The sequence below is a fragment of the Dermochelys coriacea genome, chromosome 6 (assembly GCF_009764565.3).
Source record: "Dermochelys coriacea isolate rDerCor1 chromosome 6, rDerCor1.pri.v4, whole genome shotgun sequence".
Lineage (NCBI taxonomy): Eukaryota > Metazoa > Chordata > Testudines > Dermochelyidae > Dermochelys > Dermochelys coriacea.
This window is the reverse complement of record NC_050073.1, coordinates 12800047-12822001: the sequence shown is the minus strand read 5'-3', so window position 1 is coordinate 12822001 and position 21955 is coordinate 12800047. Positions and strand designations below refer to the sequence as shown.

Here is a 21955-nt window from a genome sequence, read left to right as displayed (position 1 = left end):
GCTGCTGGTTCACCCTCTCTACCTGCAAACTGACTAGCAAACCGAAGCCTCTGTGGCAAGCCTGGTACCTTATCCTATTAGTAGCAGCCTGCCAGGAAACAACAAGAGATAGCAGGGGATCAGAATCAGGAAAGTGCTTCAATTCCTTAAATGCTTATTCCTTTTCAAGGGAAATCTTCTAGTCCTGGGCACCTCTGCAGATTGTCCCCTGAAAGCCCAAACTTCCTGTTTAATTTAAAGATGAGGGAGTAAACATCTAAGCCGTAATCACTAGACCCAGTGAAAGAAAAAAGACCCATGAGAGGAATCAGAGGAGAAGGAGAACAGTCCCTCATCCTTGGGGGATAAGGAATCGGAAAAGTTTAGTCTCACCTGTGAACATGTACAGTAACACAACAAACATCATGTGCTTCACAATCACTGTAATGCAATTTTTTTACTGTGATCTCAGGAATGTATGTCTGCTAGACATCCATGTGCAGGTGAACTGCATGCTGTGCTATTTACCCCACGGGGAAATAGGAGGTCAGAGTTAAGGGTTGCATTACAGTGTGACTATGAGGAATACAATGTGAGTGTATTGTGTTATTTATAGTGGTATGAATGACTATTCATTAATGACAGTGAATAGTCATTGGGCCAAGGGAAGACAGGGAGAATGACTTTATTGCCTAAGGGTTGGTTGGGGCACTCAGCTAGGATGTAGAGTATCAGGGGTAGCCGTGTTAGTCTGTATCCACAAAAACAACAAGGAGTCCGGTGGCACCTTAGAGACTAACAGATTTATTTGAGCATAAGCTTTCGTGGGTAAAGACTCCACTCTTCAGATGCAACACATTGTCTCCCAGCAGCTGGGAGAAGTCTTGAGGGAGACTTCTTGGATGGATATAAAAGGGCTTCCAGTCATATTGGAGCCCTCTGAGGTGGCAGAGGAATGCATGCACCTGCACACTTCATGCCGGACTTCGAGCACCATAAAGGAGTCTCTGCAGAGCCTGAAGGTGAAACATGTGGGCCTGCCTATAGATGAAAACAAGGCCCTGCCTGTCCTCTCCCAGTGGGAAGCTCAGACACCCCTGGCCAGAAGAACTCCAGGACCGCTGGAAGCCGGCCAGGACTGTAGGGACAGGCTCAGGTGTTGAACCAGTGCCAGGACATGGATAGAACTAATTGGATGGTCAGCTGTGTCCTCTCCTGAAGCGAAAGGCTCTGGAGCAGCCCCACCATCTCCACAGCTGGTCAGACATCCTGGCCTCCAGATCAATCCAATTCTCCAGTGCAGAGCGATCGGTGTGTCATGCGGGGGATTCCCAGAGTTGTGAGGGGGGTTCCAGGTCCCAGCCATGTGCCTCTGCACAAACACCAGCCTTCCCTCCTAGGAGGTCAGAGTCAGCCCCTAGATCAAGCACCACACTTAAGAATGAAACACCTCTATTATCTTAGTCAGGAAAAGCCAGGAATACACCCTGGTCTGGTTCTGTAGCAGGAGTTACACAGGCTCCCTTGCATTTGGCACAGCATACAGCCAGCAATTGTCCTTCATGCCTCGCTAGACACACACAGACTCTCTGTCCTGTGCTAATGCAACACTCTCCCTCCTCCCCGGTTGGATCAATCCACCTGTCCGTGCACTCTGATGCTGGCGTGCGCTCTGAGTTCAGAATGGTGGGTCTTGCTGTGTGGGCTCAGCTGTCCTGTTGGCTCCAAGCTGTGTGTCTGTAAGAGTCCCCTTTGGCAAACACCAGGAAAGCATCTGGCTCACTCAAAGCAGTTTTTGGTTCAGATTCTGTATCTCCCCAGCTCAGAGCTGCTGCTTCTGCTGCTGCTCAGGTATTTCTTTGTTCTCTCTTCAAATCTTCCCAGGCTTGCTCCCCATCCTACCCCCTGTGTGTTCATTGGCTCAAGTCCTCCCAGGTGGTCTGTAGTTAATTCTGTGTTCTTGTTTTGGAGTGGCACCCGGTCTCCAGCCAATCACGTTTGCACAGCATATCAGGGAGTGGCCGGGGGAAGGGGGGTGAAGGGACTCTCTACCCAGTCCCACAAGTGGCAGAGAGGTAAACACAGAGATAGAGCAGCAGAACTTCTCCCCACTGGATGGCATGGAGCCACCTGCCACATCTCCCTATCAGGTCACAGGAGTTGACCTGAGCAGAGGACGCCTCTGAATACATGGCTTTGCAAGCTTCCACCTGCACCAGGTCTCCCAGCTGCTTGCCACAAGGAGTATGTCATCAGCATCCCCCAACAGAACCATCTGTGGGCTCAGCTTGTGGAGGTGGAGAACGTCCTGGAGCAGCTAGAGGTTGCTGATGATGGTCTGTCCCTGCACAATGTAGGTCTGATCGGGATGGCTAACGTTCACCAGCTGGAATATCAGCTGCAGCGAGGTGGCCTTTGCTATGACTTTATATTCTGTGCTGAGCAGGAAAACTGGTCACCAATTCCTCAGATCGTGGAGGTCTCCATTCTTCTGCAATAGAGGAAGCAGGGCCTCCTGCATGACATGGGGAGCACCTTGCTCCCCAGGGACTTGGCCCAGACAATGGCAAGGTCCAGGCCAAGGTTGTCTCAGAACATTCAGTAGAACTCCAAGGTCAGCCTGTCGATGGTTGGAGTTTGGTTGGTCGGCATCAGAAGAAGCGTTTATGAGCACTTGGCCAGAGTAAGAGAAAGCTCCAGCTGATCCCAGTTACCCACGCTGACCAGAGGGAGTTCATCCAACAGGACCCTACATATGTGAGCGTTGGTTGGATCCAGGGAGAAGAGGTCGGTGTAGAAAGCCCTTGTCTTTTCCTGCATCTCCACCAGATCCATAAGAGGGGTGTTGTCCTCCTCCAGGAGACAGATGACTTGCTTTATGGCATCCCTGTTCTCCAGGCATAGATGAAGCAGGGGCTGCAATCCATCTCCCAGAGGAGCTAGAAACATGACCAAACAAAAGTGCTTTGGGCCTGATGGATGTCGACGGTCTGGAGCTTGACATGACACTCCCTCCAGAGGGATGGATCCCTGGGGCAAACAGCCATGCTCCGATCCAGCTCCAAAACCTTCCACTCCGACTGCTCTGTTATCAGATCTCTCCTTCAACAGGCCATGGGTGTAGACATGGTTGAAGAGCCCAATATGCACCTTCTCTATGTCCCACCACCGCAGCGCTGAGGGAAAGGTATGTCCCTGAGCCGCCAACCAGAACTCCCAGAAGGATGCTACAAAGCCCACTCCTCCAGCAGGCTCTTATTAAAATGCCAGTAGGCAGGTCCTGGCCACTCAGGTGTTAAAATGACCATCACAGCCACCATGTGATGATCTGAGAAGGGGACTGTCCATATGCTGGTGGAGTGGGCCTGCAAGATGGTAAAACAGGAGATGTAGATGTGTTCCAAGCAGGAGTGCCATGACTGAGACTCCTCCACGCAGACATAGGTGATGGTGGTGGAATCATCCAGGTGGTGATTGTGCCAGACTTCTACTAGGGAGTGATAGTCAATGATCTGCCTGAGGATGTCAATGAAGGCCTCGCTAATTTGTTTCCTGGCACAGCCTCACAATTGGAAAGCGTAGGGGACAATTTCCTGGTGCAAGTGCTAGGGGAGCCAACTAGGGGGAGCGCTTTTCTTGACCTGCTGCTCACAAACCGGGTAGAATTAGTGGGGGAAGCAAAAGTGGATGGGAATCTGGGAGGCAGTGACCATGAGTTGGTTGAGTTCAGGATCCTGACGCAGGGAAGAAAGGTAAGCAGCAGGATACGGACCCTGGACTTCAGGAAAGCAGACTTTGACTCCCTCAGGGAACAGATGGCCAGGATCCCCTGGGGGACTAACATGAAAGGGAAGGGAGTCCAGGAGAGCTGGCTGTATTTCAAGGAATCCCTGTTGAGGTTACAGGGACAAACCATCCCGATGAGTCGAAAGAATAGTAAATATGGCAGGCGACCAGCTTGGCTTAATGGTGAAATCCTAGCGGATCTTAAACATAAAAAAGAAGCTTACAAGAAGTGGAAGGTTGGACATATGACCAGGGAAGAGTATAAAAATATTGCTCGGGCATGTAGGAAAGATATCAGGAGGGCCAAATCGCACCTGGAGCTGCAGCTAGCAAGAGATGTCAAGAGTAACAAGAAGGGTTTCTTCAGGTATGTTGGCAACAAGAAGAAAGCCAAGGAAAGTGTGGGCCCCTTACTGAATGAGGGAGGCAAGCTAGTGACAGAGGATGTGGAAAAAGCTAATGTACTCAATGCTTTTTTTGCCTCTGTTTTCACTAACAAGGTCAGCTCCCAGACTGCTGTGCTGGGCAACACAAAATGGGGAAGAGATGGCCAGCCCTCTGTAGAGATAGAGGTGGTTAGGGACTATTTAGAAAAGCTGGACGTGCACAAGTCCATGGGGCCGGACGAATTGCATCCGAGAGTGCTGAAGGAATTGGCGGCTGTGATTGCAGAGCCCTTGGCCATTATCTTTGAAAACTCGTGGCGAACGGGGGAAGTCCCGGATGACTGGAAAAAGGCTAATGTAGTGCCCATCTTTAAAAAAGGGAAGAAGGAGGATCCTGGGAACTACAGGCCGGTCAGCCTCACCTCAGTCCCTGGAAAAATCATGGAGCAGGTCCTCAAAGAATCAATCCTGAAGCACTTAGAGGAGAGGAAAGTGATCAGGAACAGTCAGCATGGATTCACCAAGGGAAGGTCATGCCTGACTAATCTAATCGCCTTTTATGATGAGATTACTGGTTCTGTGGATGAAGGGAAAGCAGTGGATGTATTGTTTCTTGACTTTAGCAAAGCTTTTGACACGGTCTCCCACTGCATTCTTGTCAGCAAGTTAAGGAAGTATGGGCTGGATGAATGCACTATAAGGTGGGTAGAAAGCTGGCTAGATTGTCGGGCTCAACGGGTAGTGATCAATGGCTCCATGTCTAGTTGGCAGCCGGTGTCAAGTGGAGTGCCCCAGGGGTCGTCCTGGGGCCCGTTTTGTTCAATATCTTCATAAATGATCTGGAAGATGGTGTGGATTGCACTCTCAGCAAATTTGCGGATGATACTAAACTGGGAGGAGTGGTAGATACGCTGGAGGGGAGGGATAGGATACAGAAGGACCTAGACAAATTGGAGGATTGGGCCAAAAGAAATCTAATGAGGTTCAATAAGGATAAGTGCAGGGTCCTGCACTTAGGATGGAAGAATCCAATGCACCGCTACAGACTAGGGACCGAATGGCTCGGCAGCAGTTCCGCGGAAAAGGACCTAGGGGTGACAGTGGACGAGAAGCTGGATATGAGTCAGCAGTGTGCCCTTGTTGCCAAGAAGGCCAATGGCATTTTGGGATGTATAAGTAGGGGCATAGCGAGCAGATCGAGGGACGTGATCGTTCCCCTCTATTCGACACTGGTGAGGCCTCATCTGGAGTACTGTGTCCAGTTTTGGGCCCCACACTACAGGAAGGATGTGGATAAATTGGAAAGAGTACAACGAAGGGCAACGAAAATGATTAGGGGTCTAGAGCACATGACTTATGAGGAGAGGCTGAGGGAGCTGGGATTGTTTAGTCTGCAGAAGAGAAGAATGAGGGGGGATTTGATAGCTGCTTTCAACTACCTGAAAGGGGGTTTCAAAGAGGATGGCTCTAGACTGTTCTCAATGGTAGCAGATGACAGAACGAGGAGTAATGGTCTCAAGTTGCAATGGGGGAGGTTTAGATTGGATATTAGGAAAAACTTTTTCACTAAGAGGGTGGTGAAACACTGGAATGCGTTACCTAGGGAGGTGGTAGAATCTCCTTCCTTAGAGGTTTTTAAGGTCAGGCTTGACAAAGCCCTGGCTGGGATGATTTAACTGGGACTTGGTCCTGCTTTGAGCAGGGGGTTGGACTAGATGACCTTCTGGGGTCCCTTCCAACCCTGATATTCTATGATTCTATGATTCTATGAATTCCATGCCAGTGTTAAAATCCCTACCCGGGATCAGGCACTTGCAAGGATCCAAGGTGCCGAGGAAGGTGGATGCCTGCTGATAGAATCACACCCACTCTGCACCCAGTATCAGGACATAGATAACTATGAGACTGAGGATCAGCTGCTCCACCCGGATCCAATGATCCAGCAGGTGACCTGGCAAGACTGCGGTGAACCTCGGTTCGTCCAGGGAGAGCAGGGTCACCACCCCACCCAAAGACTCAGTGACATGGTTACAGTACACCCTGTCCCTCACTACAGCTACCAGCTGGCTTTAGTGGTGAGTTCAGATTAAGACTCTTGCAGAAGGATCACAAACACCCTGTGTGAAGGTAGGACAGTACCTGGCATCTGTGGAGACTCACTCTGTTGCTCCTGATGTTGAGAGGTGTGATGGTGTAGGTCTCATTGCGGGAGTTGAGGATCCTCGCAGCTGGTGGTGCTGCCTGTACCCACAGAACCACACAGCAACCTGTGCTCGATGGCAAATGTGACTAGGGAGTCGTGGAAGTTGCAGACCCACTGGTAGGCTGCAGAGCCCTGCCCTTTGCTCCCTTTATCCTCCCCAGTCAGGCCATCACACTCTGGAGGATAAGATCAAAATCTCCCCACTGCTGGAGAGCGAACGGCACCTTCCTCCTGGAGCCTTGTGAGTCTTCCAGGAACAAATACAGCTTGTCCCACAGCACGGTGGGAGCTGAGAAGTCTGCAGACTCACCAAGCCCACGGACACCCCTTTGCCCTCCAGCGGCCTTGGGGAAGGGATGGCAGGGGAGAGGGAGCTGCAACTGATAGCAGGGCCACAGCAACTGCAGCCAACACTGCTGTGGCAGGAGCCTTCTGGGCAGGGCTCTTGCTCTTTTTTCTGCCATGGACCTTCTTACTGACTGAGGGGCTCCCTTGGTGGTCATGGGTTTGGCAGCGGAGTCCCTGCCTCTGCCTTTTGCTGCTATTCCAGAGGGGACGATGATGGTACCAGCAGAGATGTCGGTGGTAGCCGTGGGGGCAGATGGAGGAGAAAGCCGAGGGGGTGTCAGCGATGGCCAGGGGTCCCCCCCAATTCAGTCTCCCCAGCTTCTGCCCCCCCCCAATGGACGAAGCCGCTAAAGCAGAAGCCTCGCCTGAGGCTGGGTCAGAGTCTGCCATGGAGGATAGGAACAGCCACTGCAGGGGGATATATGAGAAAGGACACAGAGGGATGCTAACGTCTTCTCCCCACTAGACTGCAGTGTGGTGAGGAGGGAGCAAATGTCAGATGGGGGATTAATCAGATAAACAGTATGGGTGTATGTGAAATCTGCTTCTCCAGCCGCACTGGGAGTGAAGGGGAGTGTGTGTGGGGAGGGTGAAGGTGAGTAGGACTCAAACAAAATGTGGAGAAACACCTACACAGGCACACATGGATGCACAGGACAAGTGGGGCTGGGTGGAGCAAAAGACAACAAGTAGTGAGGGGTCTGGTTGGGAAGGGCAGGGGAAACAGTCAACACATCATGGGGGAAAGTGGATCACCAGGGGAACCACGTGAGATGGGGGCAGCAAGGGGGGCATTATGTGGGGTGGGGGTAGAAGGGACTGCTGGACAGCCAGAGGAAGACAAGGAGGCCCACCAATCCACTAATGCAAATTGAGGGGAGAAAGGGGAGGGAAGTCTGAGGGGCAGTATGTGTACCCCAATGCACTTGCAAAGAAGAAAGGCAACAATTCTACAGCATCTCCAGGGGGAGGTAGGCCAGAAGGTGGATGGACAGCAGGAGCGGTAAGGGAAAAGGGAGAACTCCACACCACTTATCCCTACCCCACCCCAGCACTAGCAGCAACAAGAATTCCCTGCCCAGACTATATCAAAATGTACACGCAGAAAGGAGCTAAATTAAGGTTGCCTAGGCAGCCTAAAGCTTGACGGTTCCTAATGTTTGGGTGCTTGATCTTGCAGCCCTAATATTCTCTTAACATAGGGGGTTTTATATAATTAATTATATCATAAGGGTCTACAGCTTTCAATAGGCATCTTTTTTGGTTATTTCAATCAAAATAAATAGATAACATTATTCCTAGACACTGTCTTGAATTAAGAATCCCTGCGGAGATACACACGGGTATCAGTGAGGGGAAATGCAGAGAATGGGTCATACACAAGTCATTTTACTTTGTATGTATCTGTCTCCTGCAGGCTGTGCGATTGTGGTCTCAGTGCTGCATGTTGTGGGGATCTCTCCTCTGTTCTCATCACCAGCGAGACCCTGACATACCTAGATCTAGCGTTGAACAGTCTGAAGGATTCAGGAGTGCAGCGGCTGTATGAGGGGCTGAAACATCCAAAGTGCAAACTACACAAACTAAAGTAAGTAACAGCTGGCCAGGCTCCCTTTCATCAGTTCCTGGAAACACTGTGATGTTGTGAGTTAAACTCAGTGTACCAGGATCACAATGTCCTACAGTGCATGGAACCCAGCCATTGACCAGCCCCACTCTGCTCCCCAGGCAAAGAGCAGAGACCCACTGATGTATTCACTGCTTGTATTTTACTAGTTAAACAATTGAACAACGTAATGGGCTTAGGCCTCAGCTTCTGTTGAGCAGCTGGAAAGCAGCTGGGCAACTGCTCTAAAGGGGCAGCCAAGGTTTCCCCTGACTCAGGGTAATCCTCGGGTGGTAGAAAGCAGGTATAACGACTCTGTACCACCCATGGCCTGCATCCCACTACCCCCATGTACAGGGTATGGAGGAGCATGGAGGTGTATATCCGGGGCAGAGTGCATGGTGCTCCACCTCTCCTAGGCCAGCACAGCATCTGGAGTAACTTAAGGCAGCCCTCAGGTTCCTCTGTGTTAGATCAGAGGCCATTTTGTCCCCCACCTGGCCCAGGATCAGTGGAGTACAGAGGTGGCTTATAACCAGTTTCTTCAGTCTCCTCATAAGCACTGAGTGTGAACTTGGTGCAGTTGACATAGGCACCAACTCCGTGAGTGCTCTGGGGCTGGAGCATCCATGGGGAAAAATTGGTGGGTGCAGAGCACCCACCGGCAGCTCACCTCCACCTTTGCTCTGCTTCCGCCTCCTCCCCTGAGCAGGCCACCGCCTCCTGCTTCTCCCCCTCCCTCCCAGCGCTTGCGCCGCGAAACAGGTGTTTCGCGCAGCTAGCCTGGGAGGGAGGGGGCAGAACGCAGTGGGCTTGGGGAAGAGGCAGGGCCAGGGTGGGGATTTGGGGAGGGATCCAATAGCTGTAGGGAGGGGTGGAGTTGGGGTGTGGCCAGGGCCAGGGCTGGGTGGGGGGGCGCGAGCAGCCACCGGCGCCAACAAAAGTTCGCACCTGTGGCAATTGAGAATAGTGTCCAGTGGTTTTTAGCAAATTCCAGATGCAGCATGTTTTGATGTTACAAACACTATTATTTTAAGGCAATAAAAACTACAGCCCAGTATTGCCAACATCAAAAGAGCAAAAATCATGAGTTAGACCCCTGAAAATCATGAGATTACAAAAAAATCAAATTGTGGAGTTTTTTTTAGTGTCTTGATTTTTAAGTCCCTTCTACTTCTTTGTCAATTGTAGTCAGATGTTTGTCTGCATGTGTGTTCCCTCTCTGTGCTGTCTCAGCTCTGTGCAGATATTTGGCACAGCAGACCTCAATGGTACCACCCAATGAGACCCTACAAGACCCATTTCAGTTTTAAAGGCACCCAGCCAGGTTTATTGCCAACAAAGCCTGATCCTAGCTCCCCAGATCAATGTCTACAGTTACACTAGCACAAATATCCCTGTGATAATTTATGTAGCTCAGTGAATGGCAGGACTTTCCATTCTTCTCTTGGTGGGCCAAAGACACTCCCTCTGAGACTTCATTTTATACACCGATACAAACAACTTATGTATTGCCCTCTGACATGGCCAGGTGCCACCCATCTTGTACATGTTGGTTTGAGCCAAGCATCTCTGTTCATCATGCTGTCATCCTAATCCTATTTTTAAGATGGGTTAACATGTTCCTGTTATCTTTGGGGTCTGTGTTAGTATCGACGTGTTCTGGTATCACCCTTCTGGAATGTGGGTGTGTTCGGTGCCTAGCACTTCTTAGGAATGTGTATTTCTGCAACATCAGCCCTGTTCTTGCCAGATTCTGTGAGCAGGGTCTGCCTCCAGTTCACAGCCTGACTCTGTTTTATATTAGCAAAGCTTTGACCACTACTTTAGCCCAAGCCTCCGGCCTCTGATGCAAGGCTTATGTCTCAAGCTCTCTTCCTACTACACCAAGGAGAGTGAAATAACAGGTTGAAAAATCAACATTCAATGTACACAAAAATGCATGTCTCTCCCTGGTTGCTCATACGGAGCCTGCATTTAATCTCTCCTCACCCATAATGTAGAGGAATCTCTATCCTTTTCCTATCACTGTCTTGACTTTCTCCCCTCCACATTTATTTCCTCAGATAAAAGAAGGGCTGGACTGTGAATAGTTTGAGAACCACTGACCTAATTAATGATTCATGATTCACACTCGCACATGGAACTTATACTACTTTTTAGGATTGATGAGTTACAGATATGCGTATTAAAGAACTTGAAATGTATTCAAATAAGGGTAAAAGCAACAAAGTCCCAGTAAACATACCATGGGATTGGGTTAGCCTTTTCTAAGAAGCAGCACTACCCTGATCGCCCAACCACCACATCTCTGCCAGAGACTAGACAGCACCCCCCAAATACTTCTCCTCTTCCTCCAGATGCCCCCTGTAATCTGCTCCCTCCTGTCCCCCACATCGTCCTGCAACCCATTTTCCTGTACCCCCTAAATCTGCCTCCTTCTCTCCCCATTTCCCTGCTCCCCATCACTTGCTCCATCTACTTTTAGCCTTGTCCTTGGAGCACCTCACGGTCCTTATGTCCTGTCTAGCCCCCGGAACAGAGTGGCAGCCATTTTGCCTGTGGGCCTGGCTTCCATCTCATTGAAAACAGTGGGAGGTGGGCGCCAACTTTATCAAGGGCAGCCTCACTTCCATGTGCAGATGGACTGTAGGGAAATGGCAGCCATATTGCTGGCTTCAGCCTCATTGGCAGTAATAGGAGATGGTGGCCATTTTTAATAAGGGAAGAAGCACCACAGGGTCCACCCAGTCTCTCTGACCAGAGTGAACGAGGTTTCCAGTTCTGATGACATCAGCCCAGACCATCCTCTGGTGCATCAAGGGAGACTCCACTACCGAAGGTCTTCCCCCTTGGTGATTGCTATGTACCAGGTTGCTGAAAATAACTCTCAGGTCCTGCTTGGACCAGCAGCTAGGAGAAGTCTTGAGGGAGACTTCTTGGATGGATATAAAAGAGCTTCCAGTCATACCAGAGCCCCTCAGAGGCAGCGGAGGAACGCGTGCACCAGCACACTTCATGCCGGACTAGGAGCACTAAAAAGGAGTCTCTGCAGAGCCTAAAGGTGAAACATGTGGGCCTGCCAGTGGATGAAAACAAGGCCCTGCCTGTCCTCTCCCAATGGGAAGCTCAGACACCTACAGATTTCCTGGCCAGAAGAACTCCAGGATGTTGGAAGCTGGCCAGGGCTCTAGGGAAAGGCTCAGGTGTTGAACCAGTGCCAGAACAGGGATAGAAATAATTGCTTGCTCAGCAGTGACCTCTCCTGAAGTGAAAGGCTCTGGAGCAGTCCGACCCATCTCCACAGCTGGTCAGACATCCTGGCCTCCAGATTAATCCAGTTCTCCAGTGCAGAGTGATCTGTGTGTCAGGCGGGGGATTCCCAGAGTTGTGAAGGGGCTCCCAGCCATGTGCCTCTGCACAAACACCAGCCTTCCCTCCTAGGGGGTCAGAGTCAGCCCCTAGATCAAGCACCACACTTAAGAATGAAACACCTCTATTATCTTAGTCAGGAAAAGCCAGGAATACACCCTGGTCTGGTTCTGTAGCAGGAGTTACACAGGCTCCCTTGCCTTTGGCACAGCATACAGCACACAATTGTCCTTCATGCCTCGCTAGACACACACAGACTCTCTGTCCTGTGCTAATGCAACACTCTCCCTCCTCCCCGGTTGGATCAATCCACCTGTCCGTGCACTCTGATGCTGGCGTGCGCTCTGAGTTCAGAATGGTGGGTCTTGCTGTGTGGGCTCAGCTGTCCTGTTGGCTCCAAGCTGTGTGTCTGTAAGAGTCCCCTTTGGCAAACACCAGGAAAGCATCTGGCTCACTCAAAGCAGTTTTTGGTTCAGATTCTGTATCTCCCCAGCTCAGAGCTGCTGCTTCTGCTGCTGCTCAGGTATTTCTTTGTTCTCTCTTCAAATCTTCCCAGGCTTGCTCCCCATCCTACCCCCTGTGTGTTCATTGGCTCAAGTCCTCCCAGGTGGTCTGTAGTTAATTCTGTGTTCTTGTTTTGGAGTGGCACCCGGTCTCCAGCCAATCACGTTTGCACAGCATATCAGGGAGTGGCCGGGGGAAGGGGGGTGAAGGGACTCTCTACCCAGTCCCACAAGTGGCAGAGAGGTAAACACAGAGATAGAGCAGCAGAACTTCTCCCCACTGGATGGCATGGAGCCACCTGCCACATCTCCCTATCAGGTCACAGGAGTTGACCTGAGCAGAGGATGCCTCTGAATACATGGCTTTGCAAGCTTCCACCTGCACCAGGTCTCCCAGCTGCTGGCCACAAGGAGTATGTCATCAGCATCCCCCAACAGAACCATCTGTGGGCTCAGCTTGTGGAGGTGGAGAACGTCCTGGAGCAGCTAGAGGTTGCTGATGATGGTCTGTCACTGCACAATGTAGGTCTGATCGGGATGGCTAATGTTCACCAGCTGGAACTTCAGCTGCAACGAGGTGGCCTTTGCTATGACTTTATATTCTGTGCTGAGCAGGAAAACTGGTCACCAATTCCTCAGATCATGGAGGTCCCCATTCTTCTGCAATAGAGGAAGCAGGGCCTCCTGCATGACATGGGGAGCACCTTGCTCCCCAGGGACTTGGCCCAGACAATGGCAAGGTCCAGGCCAAGGATGTCTCAGAACATTCAGTAGAACTCCAAGGTCAACCTGTCGATGGCTGGAGATTGGTTGTTCGGCATCAGAGGGATGGTTTTTTGAAGCTCCAGCTGATCCCGGTTGCCCACCCTGACCACTTCAGGGCTGGTTACTGTCAGCGGACAAGAGTTACATTCAAGGAGTTTAATAGCAGCATTTCATATTTTGTCAGTCTGGAGTTGGTAAAGTGCTGAGTTTTACTTTTAAGGAGTAAGGCAGTCACAGCATGTAGGACAGCGATGCAGAGGGTGGAATCCAAGACGAGGGTAGCTGAAGTTTCTACAAAAGCAGCAGCTGCAGCCACCACACGGAGACAAAGAGGAAGTCCCTCTGCCACAGGGTCCAAAGGTGTACTGTACTATGCAATGTGTCGTTGCCTGTAGCCATGGGTCTGAGTAAGAATGCCCAAAGCCACACCCTCCTTCTCGTGGCAATACAGAGTGAAAGGCTTCTGATAATCTGGTAGGCCTAAAGCGGGAGCTTTGGTGAGGGCTTGTTTAATCTGAACAAAGGCTTCCTCAGCCTCAGTGGACCATGGAAGGGGCTCCCGCACCCTATCATGGGTAAGTTCTTGCAGGGGCTTGACAATGGCTGCACACCCGAAAATCCATTGTCGGCAATACCCAGCCACGCCTAGGAAGCCTCGCATTTGGTTTTTCGAAGTGGGCTTAGGGACCTGGAGAAGGGCCTGCACTCACAAAGAGGATAAGTGCCATTCTCCAGCTGAAATATTATGTCCCAAGTAATGGACCTTAGGCAGGCAGAGTTGCAGTTTAGACTTGGAGGCTTTGTGGCCCTTTTGGGCTAAAGCTTGCAATAAAACAAGGGAATCAGTCATAGAGGCCTCAAGTGAAGAGGATGCCAAAAGCAGGTCGTCGACATACTGGACCAGAGTAGACCCCACTGGGAATGTGACATCATCCAGATCCTTTTTGAGAATCTGGGAGAACAGGGTAGGTGACTCAGTATAACCCTGGGGAAGCCTAGTCCAAGTATATTGGAGGCCTTGATAGTTAAAGGCAAACAGATACTGGCTATCTCTATGAATGGGGATAGAGAAAAAAGCCGAACAAAGGTCTACAACAGTGAAATAAGTTGCAGAAGAGGGAATGTGGGAAAGGATCATGGGTTAGGGACAACAGGGAAGGTAGGAAGAACAGCAGCATTAATGGTGCGGAGATCCTGGACAAAATGCCAAGTTTGTTTCCCAGGTTTCTTTACAGGTAAAATGTGGGTCTTACATTCACTAACTGTCGGTACAATAACCCCCAGATCCCTGGTCTGATTCCTTTCTCAGCCTATTTTGAGAGAGGGTACTGATGTATTCTGGGAAGGGGTTTTGCTGGGTTCAGGTGAATTTTAACTGGTTGGGCAGTCCCAATGCGCCCAACCTTGTTGGCATGCGTAGACCATAAGGCTGGAGGGACCTTAGCCAGCAGTTCCCTCTGCAGGAGGGAAGGGCTGGGGTCAGGGTCCTCCGCTGGAACATCTGTCTGTAAAACTTCCAGGACCTCATTGTGGCTGAGATTGGGGATGTCGAAATGCACACCATCCAGGGTGCAATAGATTATACATTTCAATTTACACAGCAAGTCCTTTCCCAAAAGGTTAACCAGGGAACAGGGACTGAGGAGGAAAGCATGCTAGTCAGACAGAGAACTGATAGAAATGGTCAGAGGCGAAGAAATGGGATGGGAAAAAAGAGTATTGCCCACCCCTACTGCATTTACTATTTCAGAAGTCACAGGGACAGAAGGGAATCACTGGACCACTGGAGAGTGGATCGCGAAGCACCAGTATCCAATACGCAGGAGGTGGGATGCCATTAATGATACAGGTTACATAAGGGCCAGCTTGGTCCAAGGGAATAAGTGGGGCAATGATGTTACTAATCTCCTGGCTATCCTAGTGGCTTTGAGAAAGGAAAGGATCTGGGGGGGAGGAAGAGTTCGTGGACTGGGGTGTGGGCTGAAAGGCAGTACAAGCGGGTTGGATAGGACGGTAAGGACACTCACTTTTCCAGTGGCCCAGTTGTTTGCCATAGTGACAAGCACCCTCGTTTGGGCCCTGGGAAGGTGAATTCTGGAGCCCTTGGTTTGGCCTTCCCCCGCCTTCCACGGAATAGGCAGTTCTTGCGGGGTTCTTGAAAGTTCCGAATCTGGAGGGCCATCAATTTAGTTTCAGCATCGTCCTTTCTCTTCTCTAGCTGGCGATGGTAATGTTGAGCGGCTGCTAGAACCTCATTTAGATTTTTTGTTTCCCATCCCACGATGCCAAGTTTTAATTGATCCCCTACCTTTGGATGGAGTCCCTGAACAAAAGCAGCTACTATGGCTTGGGTAGCGCCTGCCTCCACATCGTCTATGCTGGAATGTCTTTCAAAAATTTGCTTGAGACGCTGCAGATAATCAGCAGGGTCCTCTCCTTTGTTTTGTTTACAAGTGTTAATTGTGAGAATGGCATTCAACAGCTTATTTCTATAGTTATTTAACCTCTCCATGTTCTCGTGGCCCAGGTTGTTGGTGGGTCACTGGGCCGCCAGACAAATACGTGTCAGTGTTTCCCTGGACAGGATGCCTCTGAGGAGCTGGTTTAAGTCTGTCCAAGTGGAGTTGTAACAGCTTATAACAGTCATAATTCCTCCTGAAATTTAACAGGGTCTTCCCTAATTTTCGGAAACTTTCTGATCAAGCTGTACAAATCTGATGGAGACCAGGGTACGTGTACAGTCATTAAAGATCCCCCTTCGGCCCCTATGCCTGGGAGTTGACGCAAAGGAGCAATTAACGGCTTAGGGGTGGATGACCCTAAGGGCTCCTTGAGCCAGGTATGTAGGAATGGTCCAGATTGATTTGCAAGGTCTTCTGTTTTTCCCACAAATTTATCTAGACGTTTAAGTGAAGTCCCCATGGATTCGTTTGGGCTTGCAGAATCTAAAAGTGAGGAATCAGAACCCTGTGGTGGAGTTTGTTCCCCAGGTGAGAGATCTCGGGTGGAGTCAGGCTCCTGGACATGGGCGTAGATTTGGTCTGACCTGAAAAATCCTTGGGCACCATCACCTAGCGCTAGCTCTGGACTAGGCTGGGCCCCAGCTTGGTCCTCACGCTCAGCATTTGCTGGCTGAAGTGGGGAAGGGGCAGCTAATTGTCTGTATTCCAAATAGAAGTCTATGAGGTCCTCGGATGGAGCCGATGGGGCAGTTGGAAGGGCTCTCGAGGGGTAGAGAGCTACTTTTTGGCCAGGAGGGGTATAATAAGGTGGGGAGAGGGTCAATTTTTCTCTAGCCTCTTTCACTTGTGTTTTAAGTTTCTCTTGGGAGTCCTTAAGATTCCTCAACTGAGATTCATGATGCTGTTTTTCCATTTCCTCATACCAATCAAAATATGCCTCAAACTGGCCTTGTCCGACCTTATTGGCCAAAAGTGCGTCTCTGAGGTGCACAGTCCTGTCAAAGTCAAAGCTTCCCTCTGAGGGAAACTGCAAATTTGGGTCATCCCTGGCATACCAATTCTATTTTTCCAGATACTTGCAGGACTTGTTAGGACTGTAATTTTTGTACATATAGTACGCAGGTGTGCCTTTTGGCGGGACGGGGATTGATTTGGAACCACCGCCCCCCATTTTTGCTTTTTATTCACTCACACAGGAAGGGTTTGTCAAGGATGTTTATGACCCTCCTACAACCCCCATCAGCAAAGAGCGTCAGCTAGTCTCAGAGAGAACGATGCTGCGTACTCTAATTGCTTCAGGCGAGATGTTTAGACTGGTCAGTGGCTCATGAACCGCCTCTTAGCGGGGAAGGGAGAAGGAAGAAGGTTACAGGGCCGTCGGAGGACGGAGAAAGGGTGGGATCACACATTCCTAGACCCAGGCAGGCCCCTCGCTGGTCATGCCATGCAGAGTCAGCCTGCCTCGGTCAGGGCCTTTTACCGGCCCCACTAAGGTTTTGTTTACAGGGCTTGCATTAGAGACACTTCTGGTCACGAGCTGGTGTGCTTTGCAGAGGGCTCTGGGCATCTTCCTGTGACCCCCACTCACACAGGCACACACAAGCAGGCAGAGTCCTACCCAGCCACACTTGTGGTTCTTCCCGAGGCAACCAGAAGGGCGTCAGGTCTGTCTGGTAGAAAAAGGCCGAATCCAGCACGTAACTGACCCAAATCCAGAGCCTACAGGCAGTCCTCCACCAGTAACCAAATAGAGATTTAAAAGGTCTCTTACCATTCAGATGGGCCCTAGGTCCGTGGGAGACGATCTGGTCAAGGCGGTACGTCGAGGATCCAAGTCACACAGCACCAGAATTGTCATGGAAAAGAACCACTTATGTGCTGTGTTTTAAATCAGATCAGCCTGAGTCCCTTTATTGTGAAACAAGCATATACAAGGAGAGTCAGCCGCATGCGTGATACTGCTCTGCCTTTCACAATTTCACACAAGCCTTATATAGGATTTTGTTAGCATTCAAACCAATATACTTCCTTGTTAGTAATTTTCCAAAAAAACCCAAGCTTCAGCAGTTATACCTTATAAGGAATATAGAAAAACAGATTTCTGCAATAATGACATTTTCTATTTACAGCCAGTTCTGTGGTCAACAGTAGTCTAAAGGTCGGGCATTGCAATATTGCAGTTAGGGGCTTTTTTGTTTTGCAAGGCCGGCTGGCACAGGTCATCTCTTGACCTAACCACTGTCCTCTTCCTTTGCTGACACATACACTTAGTCTGGTCAAAGGTATAGGCCTACTTAGTTTGCTTCTACACCATCTTTGTACCTGATAACTCAAACCAAACATTCTCATCCATTCTCCTGTCATTCTCTCCTTATTTCACAAGGGGTCTCTGGGTTCCTGTACCATCCTCGCAGGTCAGGAATCAGCTTACTTGGTTATCTGATACCTAGTGTTACTATTTTGACATGGCTTATTTTGGTCCACAATCTTGCTTTGGTCCATACTTTCAGCCATTTCTAGGCCTCCAGCATGGCTTTCAGATGATACCAGGCGGTGAGCCAATTGGAACTGGCTGTTATGTTGTGCAGAGGCTCATGTTAAGCAATACAGATCAGTTAGAATTCAGACACTGAATGAAGCAGACCTTTGTCAGACTGCCTGGCTCTGTGTGATCATTGAGCAGCACAGGAGGTTGCTTGTAAGGTGAGTTGCATCAATCAGTGGATTCTTAAGAATAGCCAGATAGATTTCCCTCCTCAGAAGCAGGTGTTGAGAGTACTAGTTAGTAGGGGTCCTAGATGCTCTTACTGTCTTTCACCACCCAAGAAGATCAAGAATCATAATAATTGGTCAAGGATCAGATATCTGATTCCTGTTTTGTGAATAGTCAGAATTGTGAGAAGGAGGCTGTCATTTTATCCTTGACGGCCACAGCAGCCATCTCGGAAGTGGGTACCCAATTCCTTTCAGTAAGAGGTGTTGCGCTCTGAAGATGAGAGGACACAGCTAGATTGATACAGTTATTGACAGTGAGGTGTAACTTAATGGTTGCTATGGCAGAGAAGAAGGAAGGATCTCTTGGCCTCTTCATGGCCAAGGAGAGAGCATGCAAAATTTATTTGTACATATGTTTATTTCTTCTTGGTTTTCCCAACACTGACACTTGGGTTTAATTGCTTCTGCTTCATCTGGCACGTGTGGGAGAAACCAAAGAGCTCTGTGAAGGCTAAAGAGGGGAGGAGGTACTTAGACCCCAGTGTTGAGGGCTGTGGTCAATCAGTGATTGTCATGCCTCACTGGCTCGTCTAGTCCTTTTCTGCTGGGCTAGGGTACCAGTTTTTTGTAACTGCAACTCGCTCCTTGACCACTCTGAGGCAGACCATGAAAGTAAGGCGTAGACTAGGTTGAAAGTCAGAGTTTCCATTTTGCAGCACATTCTGAAAAAAAATCCATTTTCAGACTGAAAAGTAGGAATTCTGAAGTTTCCATCTGGAATGGAAAAAAATGAAAGAACCATTTTTTAAATAATGAAAACCTTTTGTTTCAACAACTTGTAAACGAAATTAAGACTCGGGGACCAAGCGCCGTGTCTCCCAGCTCAGCCAGGGCTCCCAGAGCTTCTAGGCTCCCAGCTCCCCATCAGTCCGCTCGAAGCCCTGGAGGCTCTGTGGCAGGGAGTCAGGAGCTGAAGCCCTGCTCAAACTGAATTTTTTAGGGCTCGCAAGGCTCCCTACAGCAGAGCCTGAAGCCAAGCCCCAGCTAGAGCCAGCATTCCCAGGGCTTGCTGATGCTTAGCCAGTGACTTACACCAATTCAGTGGTTTCACTTTCTGTTAAAATGTCAGCAGCAAACACATACTGCTTGGATCTTGTCTTTTAATTTCATGTAAATGACGTATGTAGATTATAGTAAATTTAGGCCTTAACATAAGATGTCTTAATTTCAAATTTAATTTTAAATGCATTTTTCTTTTTAAATATAAACATATAATTTATATACCACTCTGATTTGAATGAAATCTGACTAAAGGAATATTATTTTATAAACTACTTTTTTTTCTACACCCTACTTACTTGCAGTATCAAGTTTGAGGCAAAAGCAGAACATGACAATAGGTTATTTCACCCATGAGCCCTTTGGGGGAAATCAAATTAAAACATTATTTCAGAAAGAGTTTACATTACCGCTTTGAAGTCAAGACTAAAAACATTTAAGTTTGTGGAAAGGGGGATTTTTTTTAGCTAACATTATAAAATATTTGCTTGAGTGGATCTTGTTTCATCAACTCTGACTGGAAGCCAAACACTCTGGCTACTGAGCTACCAAATTTGGCCCTTTTACAGAAACTCTTCCGCAATTTTAGGCTCACTTTACCTGTTATTGGCTCCCTGCATCTCACGGTTCACCACCAGATACAGCATTGATTTGTTCAGCAGGACTTCCATTTGTTTGTCCTTTAATCATGGTTTGTGGCCCAACAGTTCAATGTGTGGTGGAGAGCTGTCTTCTTTGGGTTCCAGTATTTCAACCAAAAGTGTCTCCAATGAGCTTCTCTTGTCACCAAGTGAATTATCACCAATTTATTCTTTCCTGTGCAGACACTGGACCTCAGGTTGTAGTCAAATAAATTCCACATTTTGTTTAGGATAGTTGTATTTTATATTACAGTAAAGCGACAGCTCTGCTATAGTTAAGGTTCACACCCGCCTCCTGTTTAAAGCTAGACGCCTGAGAGGTCTAAAATCTACACGGACAGTCAGAGTGCCTTGAATTTGGCATACCTCACGAGTGCAAGGATTCCGTTAGTGACCCAACTTCGGGGTCATTTGACCAAGGGGTTCCTGCTATAAAGCCACCCCCCTCCCCCAACAAAAAACCCAGCTTTTTTTCAAGTTGACAAATTCCAGCAACCTATTTATGCTCATAGATAAAGATCAATCTAGGGCTCAACTCATCACAACAGGGTCTCAAATGCTTGAGGGTTCCCCAACAAGCCCTTTAGGGGAAATCAAATTAAAATATTTTTTCAGAAAGAGTTTGCATCTCCAGTTAGGCACTTCAGAAGTCTTGCACACCTATTTAGGTGCCTAATGGATTAAACTGAGCATGTGCAGAGAGAGAGGCTACTATCTGGAAAACCACCTATCACAGGATCTGGGTGGCTCTGTGGATGTGTTATGATAATTGCATCTGAGTACCACCCTAGCACTGTGAGTTCAAGTCCAATACAGAGCAGAAATCTGAAGTAAAAGAAGCGGGCATATTGCTCCAATCTGCCTCTATTACAGGCGGATTTTAATTTGGGGGAAATAGAATCTGAGTATGGCAGAATATGCAGAAGGTGCTGAAACTATTGTTTGAAAAAAACCTACACAAGCCAATACTCTCTGGGAGGGGAGGGTGATTGGGGTGAAAGAGTCGGTGGGAAGAAGGGTTAAGGCTGAGGTATTGGGGGTCTAGGGGCATGGGGAGAATGGCTTGTGTGTGCCAAAATCTGGGTTTCTCCCAATCCATCTACAGGGGCATGACCTCCTGCTTCGCTGTGCCCCTCATGTGAGCCAGGTTCTGGTGGGTGCTTGCCTTTCTGCTGTCTGAGCCCTTCTCCCTAACCCCTCCATGTAATCTGGAAGTCACTGCCACTTTGGGGGTGTCTGAGCCCCGCTACATCCCCCACCTCCCTGTGTGTACTTGGTTCTGGGAGCACTTGCCCATCCTTTGGAGTCTGACCCCATCCCTTCCCCCGCATCATGTGGTGACGCTCCTCAAACTAATCCCTAGATCTCCTCGTATCACAATAACAGCTCTTCCAAGCTGCCTCAACTTATTCCTCCACCATTCAATACAGTTACACCTAACACAGTGAATGCATCTGTAGGGCATGCACTTAATTCCAAGTGGCTATTGGCAGATCCAGGGGCCAGAGTTAAAGTTCTTTGGGTGTTTACCTTCACTCTGTATTTCCTGGTTTTCTGAAGTGTGAGAAGGGCATAAGCTATCACCAGGCAACCTTAACTCTGAATTAAACAAGAATTTTGTCATTTAATTATTAGTGTATGTCATAAATATAAAGGGAAGTGTAACCACCATTCTGTATACAGTGCAATAAAATTCCTCCTGGCCAGAGGCAAAATCCTTTCACCTGTAAAGGGTTAAGAAGTTAAGGTAACCTTGCTGGCACCTGACCCAAAATGACCAATGAGGGGACAAGATACTTTCAAATCTGGAGCGGGGGGACAAAGGGTTTTGTCTGTCTGTGTGATACCTTTGCTGGGAACAGATCAAGGATGCAAGCCTTCCAACTCCTGTAAAGTTAGTAAGTAATCTAGCTAGAAAATGCATTAGATTTTCTTTTGTTTTTTGGCTTGTGAAATTCGCTGTGCTGAATAGAATGTATATTCCTGTTTTTGTGGGTTTTTTGTAACTTAAGGTTTTGCCTAGAAGGATTCTCTAAGTTGTGAATCTGGTTACCCTGTAAGGTATTTACCATCCTGATTTTACAGAGGTGATTCTTTTACTTTTTCTTTAAATAAAATTCTTCTTTTAAG

The 21955-nt window shown here is 48.8% G+C and overlaps 1 pseudogene; it reads left to right on the top strand.

Moving 5' to 3' along the window:
• The window catches only part of LOC119856963, a 201379-nt pseudogene that overhangs the window by 130637 nt on the left and 48787 nt on the right, over positions 1-21955 (top strand).